Source organism: Gorilla gorilla, chromosome 21 (assembly GCF_029281585.2).
Source record: "Gorilla gorilla gorilla isolate KB3781 chromosome 21, NHGRI_mGorGor1-v2.1_pri, whole genome shotgun sequence".
NCBI classification, from domain to species: domain Eukaryota; kingdom Metazoa; phylum Chordata; class Mammalia; order Primates; family Hominidae; genus Gorilla; species Gorilla gorilla.
The window spans coordinates 28,786,166-28,807,572 of NC_073245.2; the positions used below are offsets into that span (position 1 = coordinate 28,786,166).

At 42.6% G+C, this 21,407-nt stretch overlaps 1 long non-coding RNA gene across 2 annotated transcripts; it reads right to left on the reverse strand.

Moving 5' to 3' along the window:
• Window positions 1-364: 364 nt before the first annotated feature.
• Window positions 365-6,383, reverse strand: LOC109024404 (uncharacterized). 2 transcript variants are annotated; one of them, XR_004068163.3, is made up of 3 exons: window positions 6,042-6,383; window positions 1,968-2,103; window positions 365-1,231 (listed from the first exon to the last, which is right to left on the reverse strand). It is a non-coding gene; the product is annotated as an uncharacterized lncRNA (long non-coding RNA). The 2 variants fall into 2 exon arrangements; XR_008674532.2 differs by having other exon boundaries at window positions 365-1,292.
• Window positions 6,384-21,407: the final 15,024 nt, after the last annotated feature.

The window sequence follows — 21,407 nt, forward strand, 5'->3', positions numbered from 1 at the left end:
TAGGGCAGGGGCAAAATGCTGCCAGTCTCTTTTCTAAAGCATAACAAGAGTCATCTTTTCTCCATTTCCCAACAAGTTCCTCATCTCCCTCTGAGACCACCTCAGCCTGGTCCTTATTGTTCATTCATATCACCATCAGCATTTTTGTCAAAGCCATTCAACAGGTCTCTAGGAAGTTCCAAACTTTCCCACATTTTCCTGTCTTCTTCTGAGCCCTCCAAACTGTTCCATCCTCTGCCTGTTACCCAGTTCCAAAGTTACTTCCACATTTTTGATGATATTTTCAGCAACACCCCACTCTACTGGTACCAATTTACTGTATTAGTCCACATTTACTCTGCTGATAAAGACATATCCAAGACTGGGCAATTTACAAAAGAAAGAGATTTAATTGGATTTACAGTTCCACATGGCTGGGGAGGCCTCACAATCATGGTAGAAGGCAAGGAGGAGCAAGTCACATCTTATGTGGATGGCAGCAGGCAAAATAAAAGAGCTTGTGCAGATAAATTCCTGTTATTTAAAACCATCAGCTCTTGTGAGACCCACTCACTATCACAAGAACAGGACAGGAAAGACCTGCCCCTATGATTCAATCACCTCCCACCTGGTCCCTCCCACAACATGTGGGAATTATGGGAGCTATGCAGTCTATGCATGTCTATGCATGCTAACAAAATTACACTTGTACCCCATAAATTTATACAAATACAAGATGAGATTTCTGTGGGGACACAGAGCCAAACCATATCAAAAACTGCTGTAAATATCCATGTGCAGGTTTTTGTGTGTACATAAGTTTTCAACTTTTTTGGGTAAGTGCTAAGGAGCAAAACTTCTGGATCATATAATAATAGCATATTTAGTGTTGTAAGAAACAGCCAAAGTAGCTGTTTTCCAAAGTAGCTGCACTATTTTGCATTTCCATCTTCAGTGAGTGAGAGTTCCTGTTGCTCCACATCCTCACCAGCATTTGTTGTTGTCAGTGTCTTCAACTTCTGCCATTCTAATAGATGCATAGTGGTAACACTCATTTTTTACTTTTTAAGATTCTGTTGGTTGTTCAGGTGGCCCTTCTCATCTGAACTTCTCAGGCGGGATGCCATGGTCTTGGATGATCTTAATTTTATTACTGGGGCTTTGGCTGGAATGATTGTGGCCTCATTCCATGTGATCTCTCATCCTCCAGCAGGCTAGACCAGGCTTCTTCACGTGATGGTGGAAGGGTTCCCTGTAGCAAGAGGGTATGTCCAAGTAGAAAGCATTTTTCAAGCTGCTGTTTGGCTTGTTTGCTACATGAAAAAAAATGCAAGTCACACGTCTAGGCCTAAATTGAAGAGATAAAGAAGAGCTGGATTCTATCTCTTCGTGGAAGGATTTGCTCTATTTTCCCCTTCTATAGCAATTGGTGACTGTGATGTCTAACTCAGCACAGAGATAACCTCTGACGTTACATCCAGTCACTCTAAATCCCCATCTAAGGGGGCACCCATAACATTAGAGATTACTTGGTGGGTACAATGTATGTTATTTGAGTGATGGGTACACTGACAACCTTGACTTCACCACTATGCAGTCTATGCATGTAACCAAATTACACTTGTACCCTGTAAATTTATACAAATACAAATTAAAATAGACAAATAAAAACAGCTTCTTTAGTTAATACAGGGAAATATTATAGAAAGGAGATTAATTAATTCTGCTTTTCTAATTATTCAGTTGGTCTTGTTCCTAGGAGGCAGTCATCATCCCCTAAAACCCCAGCTGTAGGAGCTCAGAATCTTTGGTCTTAATGTTCTATAAAATAAAAGCAATACATTTACTCTTGCCTGCATTTCTTAACTGCTAAACAAGAAGCTTTCGAGGTTTAAGGGCTTACAATTAATTGTACTTCTTTGCCTTCCATCTTTAGAATCAGTTGAGAAACAGATACAAGCAATGGGAATTAAACATCAAAATGATACCTCTATCACTGACAGCATTGGTCCAGAGAAAGCAGCTTGGGGTACAGCCAAACAGGGCTCCTGCTTCTTCCAGTAAGGACAGACTTGGGATGCTCCATGGGAGAGGAGCCTGGGTCTGCAGAGCAGGTCCACTGGCCTGGCCAGAAAAAAGGAAAGTTGTTTCTTCTCACCTTCCAGATTATGGCAGTCAAGACACAGGGATCAGGGAAGGGCTCAGGAACAGGGAGAAAAGGGGCCATCAGGCTGTGTGTGAGTATGGCTCCTTCTCCCACCTCTTCACCAGTCAGCTACAGCCCTGCCCTTTCCAGGGGAGGAGTGAGGAGTGAAAGGATGAAAAAATTAGGTGGAAGTTTTTTCCAAATACTTTCTATTTTGACTTTCGGGGCAATTTTTCTATATGCATATTGTGTTAACTTCTTGTTGAAGGAAAATACACAGAGGAGAGCACTCAACATGAGCAGACAACTCAGCACATTTTCGCAAATGGAAGACACTTGTGTAACCAGCACCCGGAATAACAATTGAGGCATTACCAGCCCCCTAGAAGCTGTATGGGTTCTTTTTGTGTCTGACTTCTTTTGCTCAAAATGATGACTGTGAGGTTCACCCATGTTGTGTGTAGATGTGACCGGTTAATTCTCGTTGCTGTATAGTATTCCACTCTGTGAATACATTGCAATTTACCCACTCTACTGTTGACGGGTAAACTGCATCAACAGTAGAGTGGAATGCTCTGTGAATACATCTAGAAAACATGTCTAGTTTCTAGATTTGACTGGTTAAAACATTCCGATATGTGTCTTTTGTGAAAATATGCAGGTATTTCTGTTAGGCATATCCCTAGAACTATCCTTTAGAACCCAGAGGTTCCACTTATAGAGATATATGCACAAAAGATGCTTAGCAATTTTAGATACTAAAAACCGTTTTCCAAAGTGGAACCGTGTCATACTCCCACTGGCGGCATTATGAGAGTTCCAGATGCCCACCTCCTTGTCTCCCAATATTTTGAAAAGGGCAGAAGTTCTTGTTCTATAGATAAGTAAAATACTGAGAGAGAGAGAGAGAGAGAGAGAGAATAAGTCCCCCTATAATTGAAACAGGAAGAATTTTCCGAATAATTTTTAAAAAGAATTTAAAAAAATGCATCAATCCATCTTATTTTTTGATACAGTTCAAAATAAGCTGCAGACAATTATTAATAACAGACGGGGCCTTTTTAGGTGCAATACCTCCTTACAAGCAGAAGAGTGATTCATGATCTAACTTTAGAAACTTGAGATGCTCTCAAAATCTCATCCAGCTCCGTGGAGGAAGGATTCTGCAGACAAGATGTTCCCTCCACAGAAATTGTGATAAAGCACCAATTAGTGACTACAGCAAAGAAGTGGGAGTGTTTAACCTTTTGGGTGCACCAACAATGTGCTCCTTAATTTGAAAATAGGGTACAAAGTGTTAGCAAGCGAAGAAGAGTAATCGTTCATCACTCAACTTGACATATCTCCTTTGCAGCAGAGGCAGGAGAAGGGATCCTCTCTGCTCCATTTATTTTGGCTTTCATCTAACTTCTCTGAGAAAGGACCAGATGCTCTAATGAGGGGTACCAGACACTGAAAATATCTGGAGATCAGGATAAAACATGCTGACAGCTTTCCCCCTTGAGAAGCCTACCTTCCCTCCAAGCTCCTTAGAGCATTTTATATGCATTACCCAGCAGCAAGTCTTATTATCCTTTTTTTGCAAATGGTAGAAAAGTGATGCAGGGAGGCTGAGCTGAAAAAGCTCACTTGAGGATACCAGGGAAGCCAAATGTTCAGCTCAAAATAGAAACTGAGAACTCTGGGAAACTCAGACAGCCTGAGAAGGTCCTTTCATCTCTGGACCCTTCCATATCTTTTTAGACAATAAGCCTTTCCCTGAAAGAATTTTTCCCCCTAATGACAGGGCTGCCAACTCTCCCTCCAGGATGTTGTAAAAAGGTGACATTTAACTGAGGAAATGGAAACTCTAATTGACTTCTCCTAAAGCAGAAAAATAAGTGGCCTGTATTCCTTCTCTTGGCCAGATGTTTGTAATTGTCCCCTTGGGATTCTACCTTGGGGGAAGCTGAAAGAGGCAAAACAAAATAGTCCACTTGAATTGGTCTACTTACACCCACAAGAATTGTTTTTACTTCATGGTGGAAGATGTGGAGAGCCCATCCAAGAAGACAGTAATTTCAGGAAGAGGATTCCAGCTCATGTCACTAGCTGCCAGCCCCAGAATCTCTTGCAGTGATAAATAAGGAGCTTGAGGCGAACACTCCATTTTTAGATCTGGATATTTGGAGGCCTGTGCTTATTTGGACCAGTTGTGTTCCTTGCTTTGGATAATGGAATTTTAGCAGAGATGATGTGAGCAAAATCTTGAAATGTGCTTGTGTAGGATGTCTTGCCCTCTTGTGTTGCAGTCATCATCATGAGAAGAACATGCCCCAGGGAGTCTGTGGGTCCAAGAAGGATGGACCAGCTGAGCTCAGCCTACATGGGCCAACCACTAGCCACTCTGAAAACATGTAAGCAAGAAGTAATTGTTTACTATTGTGAGCCACTCAGATCACCACTGAGTTTTGTGGTGGTCTGTTATGCAGCACATTATGTTATAATGGACAAATACAGGGCTATTAAGAGTAGAATAAGTAGAGGAGGATTCTTAGCGTGCTGTGGACAATGCTTGCAAAAGTGCTTGGCTTAGGGTAGTCACATAGCAAGCACCTAGTAACTATGAGAGAAATGGAGCTCATCAGGTTGATTGTATATCATATAATTTAAAGATTAGAGTGAATCGCATTAAATACTCTGAATGTCTGGACTGTCTGTTGATATCTTCCTATTAACTGACAGTAACTTTTCTCTCTCTTTTTTTTTTTGAGACGGAGTCTCACTCTGTCGCCCAGGCTGGAGTGCAGTGGCCTGATCTCGGCTCACTGCAAGCTCCGCCTCCCAGGTTCATGCCATTCTCCTGCCTCAGCCTCCCAAGTAGCTGGGACCACAGGTGCCCGCCACCATGCCCCGCTAATTTTTTGTATTTTTTTTTTTTTTTTAGTGGAGACGGGGTTTCACCGTGTTAGCCAGGATGGTCTCGTTCTCCTGACCTTCTGATCCGCCCACCTTGGCCTTCCAAAGTGCTGGAATTACAGGCGTGAGCCACTGTGCCCGGCCACTTTTCTCTCTTTTTTTGTATCCTTTTCCCACGATTTCTTTACTATCTCTTCCCCAATCAGTATTTCGGTATCTATCTATGACTATCTATCTATGACATCCATCTTTCTATGACTCAAACCTGGGCTGAACTATATACTCGCCACATAGATTCTGCAATTAATATTCTGCTGTATTTGTTTTATGTATATGTCTATCTATGCTTGTATACATCCATCAATCCATCTTATTTTTTGATGCTTTTCAAATAAGTGGCAGACATCAGTACTCTTCACCCCTATGGTGAATTTTGACGAATGCATACACTCATTATCCCTGAAGGTGTCCTTAGGCCCCTTTCCAGTTAAGTCTACCCTCAACTCCCAAGGTGAACTCTGTTCTGATTTTTTCCCACCATAGATTAGTTTTGCCTGTTTTAGAACTTCATATAAATGAAATTGTACATGGTGTAATCTTTTGTGTCCAGCTTCTTTCATTAGCAAAGTATTTTCAAGTACCTGTGTTGTTATAAGGGTCCTCATTTTAAAACGAATAATTTGACAAGATCTTTGCAAACTGATCTTTACTTTAAAATTTTGGACTTCTCTGATGTGTATGTAAATACAGTAACCACCTTTAAATTAAATAGCCTAAATACAGTAACCACTTGAACTAAGCCTCTGAAACAGACATCTCTCCCATGTGTCTGTCAGACCTTGTCTTTTTGTTTTCATGCTCCCCACATCCCCCTACCTTGTTTAGCATTGATAAACATTTCAAAACTGCAGAGGGAATTTATCATATTTGTCTCAAGGGCACAGCGCTTTTGATTTACTGTGTTCAGTAAGATGCAGGGGGCTAACCAAGCTCTTAGGATTAACTGCATCTGACTTACCTTCAAAAGGTCATCAGCAGTACATCCGTAGTAGGCCTCACAATAGTGTGTCCACACTACGGGTTAGTGGGAGTGATTGAAAGGCTTGGAGAGTTGTCCTTCTGGGTTTGCTCTGGTTGGGCGATCAGAGTCCATAGCACTGGGTGGGAAAACATGAAAGAAAATAAGTGAAAGTGACATGTTCCTTCAGAATAGCTAAAGGTCAGCGCTCACCCCATTCAACCACTGCATTCCCTAGACTTAGCATGAGGCGGTTTCTAAAAATCAAAGCCACACTTAGCGTGGTAATGTGGCTTTGTACCATGTCAACCTAGCTAAGCGGGAACTACGTTTCCCAGAATTCCCTTGCCTGTAGGTTTCCGGGGTTAGCACAGGCCACGTGACCTGATGCGGGCTTCGTGAGGCGGAAGTGACGCAGCGTTGTCGTCACGTAGGCTTGAAAGGTAGGTGCCCGACATTGGGGACTGTCGCAGCTCGGGGAATTGTCCCGTCTGCTGGCTTACCTTGTGGGCGTGGAGCCCCTCTAACTTTCCTAACTCCCGGGCGGCCCGCGGGCCTGCGGCAGATTCAGCTCTCAGGACTCCACTTTCAGTTTCTTCCACTTCTGGGCCAGGCTGCTTGTCCTGCCGCTCTCAGGCCCCCCACCAGACACGGAAGCAACAGCTGTTCCTAAGTGTTCAACTCGCTCCTTCCCGCAAATGTAGAAGCTCAAATCCTTATAGCAAATTCCATATTCTATGTCATTCTTAATGCTTCCGTCTCTCTGGTTGAATCTAGAATGGATACAATCAGTGATGCACATTTACCAGACAGAGGATGTGCAGCGTTTACTGTTGATTTCTCTCTTTTCCTCCCTATCACCTCAGTTTAGTTCCAGGATCCACACTTCTCCACCATAGTCAGGAGATTCAGGGAAAGCTGGCAGGGTTCAGCTTTCAAGTTGACCCTTGATGAACCATGGCCAACCCTGTTAAGAGGCATGAAAGCCAATCCCAGCCAATGAGACTGGGGAGAAATCACTGAAGAACTTGTGGAAAACAGACCCTCTGGATAAAAAGACACGTGTGGGGAAAAAGGGGCTTTTTAATGTTATTCTTGATGTTTCCAAAAGTACTGCTGCTGCCTTGCCTCCCTGACAGACACTGGCCTTGGGATGACATGTGGCAGGAAGGAAGGACGGATCTGGGGTTTTTCAAGACTCACTGAGATGCACAAGGAACAAACCCTCAAGTAGCCAACTTGTTCCTGTTTGCATGTGTCGACTGAAAAGAATCAAAATAAACAAAATATAACTTTATTTCTAAGAGGTTATAACTTGCAGGCAGGAAGCAGGCCTCTACCTGAGGCCATAAAGCATACTTTGAAGGAGAAAAGGTGGGTATTTATGCTAGGTGGAGAGGTAGGATATACATATTCTGTAGCATACAGGAGAAGCCTATGAAAATTCATGGAGGAAACTCGTTAGAGACACGCACTGGGCTTACATATGAAGAATATCCAAGAGCGGATGACCTGTGTTCACTCTGGGGTGAAGATTTAACATTTAAATGTATTATAATTAGGCTGTAAATGCAAAAAGGTGAAACGTAGGGCACAAGTTCACGATCTGTGCAATCTCCAGAGACCAGTCTGATCTAGCCTGCAGCTGGCAGTCATCTGTCAAGAAGGGGCTCTTTGTAGCCCAGAGTAGCTGTCAGGTTGGAACCATAAAACCAAAAGGAGGGCATCGGCGGTTAGGTGAAGAGAAGAAGTCTTTTGGCCTTTTTTCCTCTTCAAGTCAGCTTTTATAAGATCTAGTAATAATAAGGGGATGGGTGTGGCTGCAGGTGGGACATGTCGGTTCTCTGTCCTGTCACAGCTAAGAACTAAGAACTTTAGAGTCTTTCAGCCATAGAGGGTCCTGTCATCCATTGAAGGGATCAGTCCATTGGGATTTTGCCAGTTTTAGCATTGATCCTGTGTCCTGGGAAACCCCTCAATACTTATCATAGCAGAAGTTCAGCCACTCTAGCCCTACCTCAGGACCGCTTTTATGGGAAAGAATAATTCGTTTAACTGCTTGAGCCATTTGAGTTGTGGCTGCTTTTGGTACTTGTAATAAATTGAAAGCATCTTGAATGTTCTGGGACAGTAAAAGAATGTGCCTTTGTTTCTGACAGCAATTATAAAATCAATTATATGTTTATATTCTAAAAAATGTTTTGAGTAATGCTGACATTGTTGGAAAAGTGCATCACTTAGAAAATGTATCTGTGTGTCAATTTTGTTTGTTCAAAATCAGTTTCATTAATTTGTGGGAAGATACACCTTGTACATTTTACCTAATTTAAAAAAATGTTGCCAGTTGAGCATACTTGTGATATATTCAAAGATAAATAAACTTTTTCAATTTTAGATATTCATATGTCTTTGGGCCTTTGTTTAGTTTTGTCCTAAAATAGGAATGCTTTTATATGGGCCAGATTCCTGCCGTGATGCCATCTGGGAAGGAAGGGAGGGCATGATCTTTGTTCTACATGTTTAAAAGTCTCAAATGAGTTACTGGGATGTAAAAAATATATTCGCACATGAGTTTGGTACAGTTCGGTGATTTTTTTTTTTTTTGAAAGAAAGAAAGGTTTCCAGGGCTTGACACTGTCCTGTGGGTGTGGTCAATTAATTGCATTATTGGTCCCGACTCTTTACACCTACCCTTTGCCATGTAGCCTGGTAGTGGCCTCTCACTATGACACTAGGATTTCCCATGTGATGTTCTTTGGCCAATAGGTGCAAGCAAAGGTTTGAAGAGCACTGGGGAGTTGGGATTGTTTGCTCATATCTCTGCTTTCATGATGACAGTGTGCCTTGGTTAGCCTGGGGAGAATGAGTGTCACATGGTCCAAGCACCACTATTGCCACAGCTGATGATAAGTCAGATAACTGCCAGATTTAAGTGGGCCCAGAGGAGACCAGAAGAATCACCCAGCTGAACCCAGCCTAAATTGCTGACACATTAACTCATGAGCTAAATAAATGCTTATTGTTTTAAGCCACTAAGTTCCGGGGAGGTTTGTTGTGTAGCATTATTGTGGCAATTCATAACCAAGACATCTTTAAAGCATTAGGGACATTTTGGGAAGGGCTGTAAGAGTTAAATATGTTGGCTTTATAGGCAGTTGTACCTTACACAGTTTAACTCAGAAGTTACTCAGTAATCACCCACTTATGCATGTGTATGTCTTATTCAAAGATGTGTGCAACAGTACCATTTTAAGTATATATGTGTGTCTTTATGCCTTTTGCCTTGCCCCAAAATGGGAGTGCCCTCAGATGGATCACATCCCACCAGTGGGAGCTGGTTTCTGTTTCACATGTGTAATAGTTATTGGGGGTTTTAGGAATGGGTTTTTCTATGTTTGGTGTAATTAAGTGATTAAAGACTACATCCACCAGATTCCTGTGTAACTTCCTTACAGTAGTTTATGACCATGTTGGGGTTGTTTCCTACAGTTCTGATGGGAAATCATATAAGACTAAATTTAAGTTAATTATAATTAAATAAAATTAAGAATTCCATTTGTCATTTGCACCAGCCATGTGTTAAATGCTCAGTAGCCACATACAGCTAGTGGCCACTGCTTTGGCCAACACAGATGCAGAACACTTTTGTTACCTCAGAAAATTCTATCCGGCAGTGTTGGTCTCAATGCTTAGTTCACATTTTTTATTTACAGAATCTTTTCTGCCTAGACTTCTAGTTTCTGCTGACCAGTTGCTTATGACAGATCCTCACTCTGGACCTCCCAGGAAAAATATTATTGTTCCCCAGTTTATTATATAAAACTCAAGCTAGCCTGTTTTGACACCTACATCATTGAATGTTCTCTTAGTTTACAGGTCACAGAGCTAGCCATTAAAGTGGAGTTTTTATTTTACAGAGGGAGTATCCATTCTGCCAGGGCAGAGTGAGGCTGTGGGAGGGAGTGATGGCCTCTGAGGAAACCCCCAGCCTGAGTTGTGAAAACCCCAGCAAAACCTGAGGGGAGAAAAGGAGAAGAAACCAAGGCACAGGAAAGGAATTTTGGGCAAAATCAGGAAATGCCCAGGTACCACTGTACAAGGTTCCCTTGTGTTTATCCTCCCATTTCCACCCCACTTTAGCTAGGATTTACTAGAGGGGACAGCCTGTCTCTGCTTTCTGGTTTCCTCAAAGGATTTTCCTCCAGTTTGTCTCCACACTCACTCAGATGGGGTGACCTTTCTGGATGATTAATCTAGGGAGTATAAACTAAGCTCCTCCATGTCTGGAACTTTCCCTGGGTGGGCCCCTCACTACCAGCCTTATGTTCAGAGGCCACCCAAGGAGGGTGACTGATGGGTGGGCGGGCACTCTTCTTTGTATTGTGGGGTTTAGTTGCAGGCCCATTGGGCCCTCATGTTGAGTCTTTTCTTTCAAAAATACTTCTGTCAGGGATAAAGGCAAAATTTTGGTTTCCATCTGCCATTTTTTTTTTTTGGTCTTTTTGTCTTGATTTCTTTGGAATTCAAGTGGGGAAGAAAGATGCTGTTTGTTGGGTGTTCCCGGAGACCTCAAAGTCTTGGTAAAATGTTTTTCCGAGGCTGCTGCATGCTTGACTTGGGCTGCATTTGTTCCCAGTTTAGCTTGTGTCTGAACCTCGTAGTCTGAAGTGTATCTAGCTCTATGTTCTTGTGGATTCTGCTGCATGGTGGTGGAAGGGCTTGATAAAGGCTGATGGCATTTAACTGAGGTTTGAAGGAAGAGCACAGTTTGGGTAAAGATGGAGGACAGGATGCAAAAAACCTAGAGACAGGAAACTCAAGGAGTGTTCAAAAGGGGAGTGTGAAGCCATCTGGGTTGGACTGAAAGACTCCTGCAGGCACATATTAAGAGAAAGGTCTGGAGAGATCAGGATCATCAGCTGGTGATATTTCTCTTCACCTCAAAATCATTGAACATCTTTGCTCATTGTCCTTTCTAGACAGGAACAGGAGTCCTCCACACTCCTTCGAGGTCTGCCTTCCTATCCCCTGCCACCTCCTCCAGCATCTCGTTCCCTTTTGTGTCCCATTTTATGAGAAGGGATAACCTTACTGAGCATTTATCTGTGTTGGACACTTTCTATGGATTATCTTATTTTATCTTTAGAGCAACAACCTGTGACACAGGTAATATGATCCTCTCTTTGTAGGTAGAGCATCAGAGGCACCAAGTGGATAGGCAGCCTGTCCAAAGTCACACTGCTGGGGTTTAAACCAAGGCCAGGGTGAAGCTCTTAACTACACTACAGCTTCTTCCTATTTCTCTTGTAATTTCTTTCTTGTTTTACACTCCCCTTCTGCATATAAAGATGTTCACATGTCCTTTCTCCTAAGAAACAAGAACTTCTTTTAACTGTTCCATCTCCTCAAACTTTCCTCTGCCTCTCTCCTCTCTGTTCCTGCCAAATTCCTGGAGGAGTCTGCTAAGGGACACTTCTTCCCCACCATTACCTCCATTTTGCTGCTGGAACGTGTGACATTCAGTGATGGCTCTCTCTTTATTCCCACTTTTGCAGTTGTCCTGTAGATTTGACTATTTTGACCATTTGTCTTCCTTCTGTCCTTCTTTCCTCTTGGCTTTCTTTAAACTCAAACTTTCAGGTCTTTCTCTCTGCCTGATCATTCTACCTGTTCTGAGAGCCTTCCTTGCTCCTCCTCCTTCCCTATCAATGTCTCACCCAGGGCTTTTAATGCATCAGAGAGCCAAGTCCTGATGGGTCCTAAAAGGCTGAACACAAATGTCTTCCAGGAAACGTCCTTTGATTCACCTCCCTCTTCCTGAACTCTCTTGCAATGTGTGTATTTTGTATCTGTTATCTATTGCTTCTAACAAGTTACCTCCACACTCATCAGCTTAAACATCAAACATTTATTATCTCACAGTTTCCATGAATCATACATTTTGGAGAGGCTTAGCTTGGTGGCTCTGTATTAGAGTCTTGATTGAGGTTGCAATTGAGATGTTGGTTGCAGTCACCTGAAGGTTTGACTGGGGCTGGAGGATTGTCTTCCAAGATGGCTCCCTCCATGACTATTGGCAGGAGGCCTCAGCTCCTCACCACATGGAAGTCTCCAAGGAGATGCTGCTTGGGAATCCTTAAACATGGCTTTTGGTTTCATCTAGAGTGAGTGATTCAAGAAGAAGCAAATAGGAAACCACAGTGCTTTTTATGTCCTAATCTTGGGGGTTATATACCCTCACTTCTGCCATACTCTATTTGTTAGAAATAAATCACTAAGTACAACCTACCTTTAAGGAAGAGGAATTAGGTTCTACTTTTTGCAGGTAGAAGTATGGAAGAATTTGTGAACATATTTTAAAGCCACCATATGTATTCCTGTCATGGTACTTATAATAGGTTGCCTTCTATCTTAGATGTTTATGTATATGCTTTTCTCAATTCTGCTAGCTACAAGCTGCTTCTTAGACATATTTCCTTTGTATTTTTTATTGTGATGAAATATGTGTATATATGCCATTGAAACAATTTTTAAGTGTACAATTCATTGGCATTAAGTACATTCACATTGTTCTGCAGCCATCACCACAGTCCATCTCCAGAACGTTTTCATCTACCCAGACTAAAACTCTGTACCCATTAAACAACAACTCCATATTCTCTACTCCCTGCACCCCCTGGCAAGCACCATTCTACTTTGTATGTCTATGAATTTGACTACTCCAGGTACTTCACATGAGTAGAGTCTTAGAGGATATGTCCTTTGTGAATGGCTTATTTCATGTAGTGTAATGTCTTCAAGGTTCATTCATGTTGTAGTATGTATCAAAATTTCATTCTGTTTTAAGGCTGAAAAAATCCATTGTACCTAATGTAGATGATGGGTTGATGGGTGCAGCAAACCACCATGGCACGTGTATACCTATGTAACAAACCTGCATGTTCTGCACGTGTATCCCAGAACTTAAAGTATATATAAAAAAATTCCATTGTATGTATAGACCACATTTTGTTTATCAAATCATATGTTGATAAACTCTTGGGTTGTTTCCACCTTTTGGCTATTGTGAGAAACGCTGCTATGAGCATGGGTGTACAAGTATTGGAGTGTGCTTTCAGTTCTTTTGGGTATATGCTCAGAAGTAGAATTGCCAGATCATGTAGCAATTCAATGTTTAATTTTTAAAGGAGGTGCTACACTGTTTCCCATAACAGCTGCACCATTTTACATTCCCACCAATAGTGCAATTTCTCTGCACCTTTGCCAATAGTTGTTGCCGTCTTTTTTTTTTTCTTTTTTTTTGGACACGGAGTCTTGCTCTGTCGCCCAGGCTGGAGTGCAGTGGTAAGAACTCGGCTCACTGCAAGCTCCGCCTCCTGGGCTCACACCATTCTCCTGCCTCAGCCTCCCGAGTAGCTGGGATTACAGGCACCTGCCACCACGCCTGGCTAATTTTTTTGTATTTTTAGTAGAGACGAAGTTTCACTATGTTAGCCAGGATGGTCTCAATCTCCTGACCTCATGATCTGCCCACCTCGGCCCCGCAAAGTGTTGGGATTACAAGCGTGAGCCACCGCACCCACTTTTTTTTTTTTTTTTAAAGACAGAGTCTTGGTCTGTTGCCCAGGCTGGAGTGCAGTGCGGCCATGATAGCTCACTGTAACCTTGACCTCCCAGGCTGAAGCAATCCTCCCACTTCAGCCTCCCAAGTAGTGGGGACTACAGGAGTGAGCCACCATACCCAACCAATTAAAAAACTGTTTTTTGTATAGACAGGGCCTCATTATGTTGCCCAAGCTGGTCTTGAACTCCTGGGTCCAAGTGGTCCTTCCGTCTCAGCCTCCCAAAGTGTTGGGATTACAGGTGTGAGCCACAGTGCCCGGCCGCCTTTTGTTTTTGTGTGTATTCCCAGCCCAGTGCTTTCCACACACTAGGTACTTAGTAAATATTTGTTGGATGAATGCATATGGAGGCAAACTTCATATTGTCCAAATTCTTGTGGCATTTCTGGTGAAATATAGTGAAGAAAAGATCTCGGGAATTCTGGAACATTTCCTCTGTATACCTGACTTTTGGAAAGGGGTCACCAGGGGTCAGGCAGGTTATGACTAGGAGCTGTTGGAGTGGGAACCCCTGCCTGCCTGAAGCAAGCAGCAACTTTGTTTTCAAAACTGGCTAATTGTCACCAGATAAAGGTTCAGATCCTTCTAGTGTAAGAAAAGCCAGAAATCTGGATCTTAAAATTTGACATCTCTCCCTTTTTACATGTCAGTAGCTATGGCAGATTGCATTTTCAGTCCCAATTTTGATCCTCTCGCTGCCTCTCACCCAGTTATGGCTTCATCATGGACAGAGAGTGTGTCCTAAATCTTCGACTTTAAGCCTGGCTCTGAGCTTTGCTTTTGCCATTGGTGCATGGGCTGTGAGCCAGTGCTGGGCCTTAAGAGGTCATGTGTGTTTCCGCTGCTGCTCTTATGCTGCTGTCATCATCATGGAAAGAACACACCTGGCTGTCCCAGAGAACAGACGAGCAACACGTGTGTCCCAGAAGAGCTGCCTAGCCAATCTCAGCCCAGGTCTGTATTTCTGACAGACCTGTGAGAAATAAACAGTGAATGTTACATGCTGCTGAGATTTTGTGGTTGGTTTGTTTCGCTTCATAATGTAGCAAGAATTAACTGATGTAAGAAGGAACTAAAAAGCTAAAATTTATGCATCATAATGCGATAATAGCAGTTGGTACTAATATGGAAACTAATTTAAAAAATAAAAATCCAGTATTCTAGATTTGGCTGTGACCTCTGCTTTAGAAAGAGCTCAGACCAGTAGCAATGCAAATCTGCCCACACATCTTTTTGCTTTTCAAGTCAGGTTTATTGAGGTATACTTTACATGTTTAATTAAATCTTTCCCAGTGCAGTTCTGAGTTTTGACAAAGGTAAAACAGTTGTGTAACCACTGCCACAATCAGGACAGAGTAAAGTCCCATCACCTTCCCTGCTTTAAAAAAACCCCAACAAAACTCTGTGCCCCTTTGCAGATAAATCCACTGTCTACCCCCAATCCCTGCAAACCACTGGTCACTTATTTTTGTTTCTGTAATTTGCCATTTTTAGACTGTCTTAAAATGGAATCGTATTGTGTGTTGGAGAATCTGGCTTTTCTCACTCAGCGTAATATATCTGAGATTCATCCCTGTCGTTGAGTGAATCAATTGCTCATTCCTGTTTATTGCCATGTAGTATTCTATTCCATGATTACACCATAATTTGTTGATACAATTTCCTGTTAAAGAACAGAAGATGAAGAACCTAAGATGTGGGGCTGGGTGCGGCAGCTCACGCTTGTAATCCGAGGAGTTTGGGAGGCCGAGGTGGGTGGATTACCTGAGGTCAGGAGTTCGAGACCAGCCTGGCCAACATGGTAAAACCCTGTCTCTACTAAAAATACAAAAAAATTAGCTGGGTGTGGTGGCAGGCATCTGTAATCCCAGCAACTGGGGAGTCTGAGGCAGGAGAACTGCTTGAACCTGGGAGGCGGAGGTTGCAGTGAGCCCAGATGGTGCCACTGCACTGCACTCCAGCCTGCTTGACAGAGTGAGACCCTGTCTCAAAAAAAAAAAAGAAAAAAGATTTGGATCATCTCCAGTGTTTTGCTTTAATGAGTAATGCTGCTGAGAACACTCATTACATGTCTTTCTGTAGACCTATATATTTCTCTTGCATAAATAGCTAGGAGTGGAAATAAAAGATTGTATGGTAAGTCCGTATTTAATTATGTAACAATGCCAAAGAGTCGGCTTCAGAAGCAGCATCATTTTGCACTCTTATTAGAAAAGCACAGGGTTCCAGTTGCTCCATCTCCTCACCAACATCTGCCATTGCCAGTTCTTCCAATTTTAGCCATTTTAGTGGGTGTGAAGAGGAATCTTATTATAGTTTTAATTCAAATTTCCCTAATGACTAATGACGTTGAGCACCTTTCCATGTGCTTCTTGGCCAGCTGCATTGGAATTTCTCTAATGATAGAAGCACCCACTTATAAGAGAGAAACTCATGAAGGGGGTGGAAATCTCTTTCTTTAAAGATATATTTTATGTCTTAATACATAATAACAATTCAACAACAAACATTATTCCAGAAGGATCAGGTGAAACAAAAATTTTGGTTTTGAAATGTCCAAACCCATAAACTCTTGGGTTCAAAGTAGTTAGCTATGTGCCTTTGGACAAGCTACTCAGCCTCTCAATTTCCTCATTTCTAAGGTGAGAACAATGTTAGTAACTACCCCAGAATATTATGAGGTTTAAAGGGCTTTACTACAGTGCTTGGAGGATTGTTATAGCTCAGTAAATATTAACAACAATAATAATAATATCAACAATTGGCTCAGTTGTTAAATACTTCAGTATTTTAAAAAACCTATAAAACAGCATAAGCTTATGTCCACACAAAATTTTGCACACAAGTGTTTATAGCAGCTTTTTAAATAACTGGCAAAAGCTGGAAGTTACCAAGATGTTCTTCAGTAGGTGAATAGATAAACTGTGTTGTAGCCATATGATATTATTTAGTGATGAAAAGAAATGAGCTATCAAGATACGAAAAGACATGGAGAAAACTTAAAATGCACATTGCTAAGTGAAAGAAGCCAAGCTGAAAAGGCCACATCCTGTACGATTCCGCTATATGATATTCTGTAAAGGGCCAAACTTTAGACAGTGAAAAGATAAGTGATTGCCAGAGGTTAGGGAGGAGGGAAGGATGAATAGACAGAGCTCCGAGGATTTTTAGGGCAGTGAAGCTGCTCTGTATGATACTGTAGTGGTGGATACATGACATTATGCATTCGGAAAAGCCCATGTAATGTACCTCACTAAGTGTGAACCTTAATGTGAACTGTGGACCTTAATTAAAAATAATGTATCAATATGGGCTCATCAGTTGTAACAAATGTACCACACTGATGCAAGATATTAAAAATAGGGGAAACTAAGCAGGGGAGCAGGGAGATGAAGTGTTTCAGAACTTTCCGTGCTTCTCAAATGTTCTGTAAACCTAAAACTGCTCTAAAGAATAAAGTCTATTAACAAAAAAGCAAATGAAGAAAAAAATAAAACATTTTTACTTGAAAATGTTTAAATTAAATGTTTCTTCTTAGTTTGAATCATGTTTTTCCCAAAGTGTGTGTGTGTGTGTGTGTGTGTGTGTGTGTGTGTGTGTGTATTGTAAACTTTAACCTAAAGACAAATTACGAGATAGTTTTTATTTTCAAACCAGTGAGAATGCAACAGGTATGTGGGGGATCATATTTATCTATATCTATGTTGTCTATAACTATATCTATATCTATCATCTCTATCTAATCTCTCTATCTTCGTGTTGTAGTTCAGCATATTCCACATTTTAATGAGCAGAGGAATCATTGGGCATCTTGTTAAAATGTGGACACCAATTAAGCAGGTCTGCGTGGGATCTGAGATTCCATATTTCTAACCAGCTCCCAGGGATGCCACTGATGCTGGTCCACAAACATTTTAAGTAGCAAGTGTGTAGACAAAAGCAACTGAGTGTGTGGAGCCTGACTCAGGTAGGGAACATTATGTCATCATCTCAGCCAAGCCCTAGCACTGAATATGTCTGTTTGTCTGCTGTGTGGAAAGACTGCAGGCTGTAACTTCAGTAAGATTTGTCTAAGTACTGAAGACTTTGCCCATAAGGACTGGTTTGCAAGCCCAGCTATTACTTTTTTTGGAATTTACCACAGTCAGTTAGGGCCACAGTAATGCTGAGTAACAAACCACTTAAAAGCTCAGAGGATTAAAATGAGCAGAATTTATTCTCGTGGGTCTACATGGTAATTTCCTGCTTGACTGATTTAGGTCAGCTCCACACGTGTCTCATCCTTCCTGGACCAGCAGCTCCCTAGGGCATGACCTTGTCATGGCCATGGCAGAAGCACAAGCATGAAAGCCCCACTGCGCAAGGACATTTCAAGCCTCTGCTCACATCATCTCCGATAACATCCCGCTGGCCAAAGCAAACCCCACGGACACAGCCACCTTCACAAGGGTGGGTAATTTTGCTCCACTTACTACTACATAATAATCCTACTACAGGTGTGATGGATTAAGACCCGTAATTTGACCTATCACAGTCTTTGCATCAACAGAGTAAGAGGTGAAATTCTACTTAGATAAGAGCCTCACCCACAGTAATACATGCCATTTCCTGAAGCCATATCAAATACAAAAAAAATTTTCACCACTGCCTCTGAACAGGTTTCCTGTTGCTGCTGTCACTGTCTTAGAACTCAAAGATATGTGGGCTGCATACATATATGCGTACATATAGAATGATGCTGTAGTTGGAATGTGTGTTTCCTCCACATCTCATGTTGAAATCTGATATCCAGTGTTAGAGGTGGGGCCTAATGAGAGGTGGTTGAGTCATGGGGATGGATCTTCATGAAGAGAGGATAACCTCATAAAGAGATTAATGCCTTCCCTTTTCGGGGATGAGGCGAGTGAGTTATTGCTCTGTTAATTCCCGAGAAAGCTGGTTGTTACAGCCTGGCACTTTCCCCCGCCTTGCTGCCCCCATGTGATCTCTGTACACACTGGTTCTCCTTTGCCTTCTGCCATGAATGGAAGGGGCCTGAGGCCTTCACCAGAAGCAGATGCTTCTTGTACAGCCTGCAGAACCATAAGCCAAATAAACCTCTTTTTTTTTTTCATAAATTATCCAGCCTCAGATATTCCTTCATAGCAACACAAAACAGATGAAGATGAATGGTGGAACAACCAACCAACCAACCAAGTGCTGACAAGTGTGCAGAGTGTCTTAGGTTGAGCTGCTGTAACAAAATATTATAGACTAGGTGGCTTAGATGACAGAAATTTATTTCTTACAATTCTGGAGGCCAGGAAGTCCAAGATCACTGTGCCTGCACATTCAGTGTCTCCTGAAGGCCCGCTTCCTGGCTGGTAGATGGCCATCTTCTGGCTTAGAGCATGTTCAGGATGGGCAGGGGGGCTCTCTTCCTGTTATTCTCTCTTCTCTGTTCTTCTTCCTTCTCCTCCTCCTCCTCCTTCTTCTTCTTTCTTCTTCTTCTCTCTCTCTCTTTTTTTTTGTAGAGATGAAGTTCCACTATGTTGCCCAGGCTGGTCTCAGACTCCTGGACACAAGTGATCCTCCCACCTTGGCCTCCAAAAATGCTGGTATTATAGGTGTGAAGCACTGTGCCTGGCCTCCTCTTTTCTTATAAGCGCATTAATCCCATCATAGCCTACCCAATTTAATTGCCTCCTAAAGTCCCCACCTCCTAATATCATGATGTTGGAGATTAGGATTTAATATTTGAATTTTGGGAGGACACAAATATTCAGTCCCTGACACAGAGCAACTAGAATCCTCATGCATTTGCTTGTGGGAATACAAAATGGTACTTTGGAAAACTATTTTGGAGAGCTTCCCAAGTGGAGGCTCAGTCCAGAAGTCCTTTCCCAAAGCTTGAAAGGACTAGATAGTTATGCAGTTTACTTATTTATTTGAGTTGTTTTTAAAATTTTAAAATTTAAATTTTTAATTTTAAACACAGTAAAATGCACAGGTCTCAAGTGTACAGTTGGGAGGTGGGTTAACAAGTGTGCACCCTGTGTAACTACTGCTGTCAAGTTACAGGACATTCCCATTATTCTAGAAAGTCCCTGAAAGTCCCCCAACCTTCAGTCCCAGGCAACCATGAATCTGCCTTCTGCCTTCTGTCATTATAGATTAGTTTGCTTCTTCTAGAACTTCATATAAATGGAAGCAAATGGTGCATAGTCTTTTATGTCTTCCTGCTATATGCTATTTGAGTCCATTTATTTTCTGACATAATGGGGCCAGAGAAATGCCATCCCAAAGCAGATTTTGGTGATCCCTGGTTACCGCAGGCATTAGTGATGCCCCACCCATACCCTGCCCCCAACACAGTGGTGCCTACAGCCTGGCTCCCAGCTGGCTGCACTTGCCCCAGGGCTTTCTCTGGCCATTGACACCTGCCTTGTTCCCATCTCTGCATGCTGGAATTAATGTCCTGGGAGCAGTGGCTGATGGAGTGGGTGGGTAAGTCCCAGCTTCCCTGTCCCTCATGGGAGTGGGGTTAACTTGTCTTACATGAGTTTCCTAGAGTTTTCCTGCAAGGTTAAACTCCAGTGGCCCAGGGTAACTTCTTCTTTTTTTTTTTTTTTTTTTTTTTGAGACAGAGTCTCGCTCTGTTGCCCAGGCTGGAGCGCAGTGGTGCGATTTCAGCTCACTGCAACCTCCGCCTCCCGGGTTTACGCCATTCTCCTGCCTCAGCCTCCTGAGTAGCTGGGACTACAGGCACCCACCATCATGCCCAGCTAATTTTCTTTTTTGTATTTTTAGTAGAGACAGGGTTTCACCGTGTTAGCCAGGATGGTCTCGATCTCCTGACCTCGTGATCTGCCTGCCTTGGCCTCCCAAAGCCCAGGATAACCTCTTGAGTACACACCCTCTATTGGCTGGTTTCCCTTCTCCATCTCACTTCTCCATTCCCCCAACTTCATCTCACAAATAAGCTACTTTGAATTCATATCTCAGGTTCTCTGTCTGGGGGCAGACAAACAAGATTCCAGGAAATGATGTTAAGTTTCAGACAAGAGGCTTCTGCCTGTTGGGTGTGCAGAATGGGGATCCTGACGTGCTACCTCATTGTCTTCTTCTGTAAGCAGTTATCATCAATCTCTTCTCATAGTTGGATTTTTAAACTTGTATGCATCTCTCCTGCCCATGTTCTGAGTTTCTGGGAGCAGGGATCACGTATCTGCCCTTCTGTGTATCCCATGCAGGCTCCAGCTCATTATGTTGGGCAGGATTGGTACTTACCAACCCTCAACTGAACCATCAATCCTGTGAGAATTTCTGGGACCCAGGCCAGGGCTCAGCATTGTTAAAAATGTGACTGGATTCAGCAGGGGCCAGGGAAGTGGGTGATGGTCCTACTGGAAACCAGATGGCCCACAGAACAAAGATTTTAAGCCTTCAGAGGAGTTCATAAAAGTTGATTTCCCATCTGTGTCGAGGCTCAGAAGGTATGATGTCTTCTCAATGTGGAGATCCTGGTTTATGCCTCTGGTCTTTGGGTCTTTGGTGGAGACACTTTCAGACCTTCCTCCGGGGACTCATGGTGACAGCCCCATGCTGCCAGGAAGCAGCCTTCCACCTGACGAGTGAAGAAGAAACCCCAGCTCCTGCTTGTTCATGCTTCTGCACACACTGCAGACGGCTCCATGCTCAAGGCAACTGGGGGCTGTGGGCCACGTGGCGTTCAGCTCCTTAGTACTAAAATATGTTATATTCA